The sequence below is a fragment of the Micropterus dolomieu genome, linkage group LG02 (genome assembly GCF_021292245.1).
Source record: "Micropterus dolomieu isolate WLL.071019.BEF.003 ecotype Adirondacks linkage group LG02, ASM2129224v1, whole genome shotgun sequence".
Classification (NCBI taxonomy): Eukaryota; Metazoa; Chordata; class Actinopteri; order Centrarchiformes; family Centrarchidae; genus Micropterus; species Micropterus dolomieu.
In genome coordinates, this window is record NC_060151.1 from 6,063,214 (window position 1) to 6,064,124 (window position 911).

The following is a 911-nucleotide window of genomic DNA, read 5'->3' on the forward strand; positions in this document are numbered from 1 at the left end:
GCTCTGCAGCGGGTGATTAAAACTGCTCAGAAGATCATTGGTACCCATCTCCCGAGCATCAGTGATATCGGTGAGGTGAGGTGCCTACGCAGAGCCCAGAGGATTCTAAAGGACAGTAACCACCCAGCCACAGCCTGTTCACCCTGCTGCCATCTTGGAAGAGATGCAGAATTTTGCCTTACCACCAGACTGCAGAGCAGCTTTTTCCCCCAAGCTATCAGACTGTTAAACTCTAATTCATCCTCAGCACTGCTCCAGTGATGATAGTTTATTTCTATAATTGCTGCTATAGTAATTTATTGTCTGCTATGTAACAGAAGGCAGTTACAAACTCAATTTCACTACATAACCTGTTATACTGAGACAAAATAAATCTATTTTTTCTTAACATAAAAGCTACTTGACTAGCTAGCTCATTAGTAAAATGTCTAGCAAACAACTGGATACTTTTCTATTTTGTGTTCATCTATACTTTATATATTACTTTCTTCTATTAATTTCTTCCTCTCCTGCATACTGTTTTCAGTGGTCCTCCTCCTCTTCCTTTTTTTATTCCTACTTCCTTTGTTGCTTCCTTTCTCCTCTCTTACTCCTTCACCTTTCCTTCCTCCCTGCTTCCCTTATGGTGGCAATGCTCTGCATCTCATTGCTTGCACATGATAATACCACAGCAGGGCTGGTGGACACACACACACACACACACACACGCACACACACACACACGCACACACACACACACACACACACACACACACACACACACACACACACACACACACACGCACAGCATCATATATGTAGGAAAATTTCATTGGCTCTCATGGACATTTTGACATGCCATAGAAGGAAAAGCACATGTGTTTCTAATAAGGTTAACAACGGCTCTATTATATTCAATAGTCCCTGTAAGC

At 42.0% G+C, this 911-nt stretch overlaps 1 protein-coding gene across 4 annotated transcripts in view; it reads right to left on the reverse strand.

The window, feature by feature from the left end:
* Nucleotides 1-672, reverse strand: part of syt5a (synaptotagmin Va) — a 10,052-nt gene extending 9,380 nt beyond the window's left edge. For all 4 annotated transcript variants that reach the window (XM_046071386.1, XM_046071395.1, XM_046071379.1 and 1 more), the window contains exon 1: nt 518-672. The gene's annotated coding sequence lies outside the window, so the exon portion shown is untranslated. The remainder of the gene's footprint in view (nt 1-517) is intronic.
* Nucleotides 673-911: the final 239 nt, after the last annotated feature.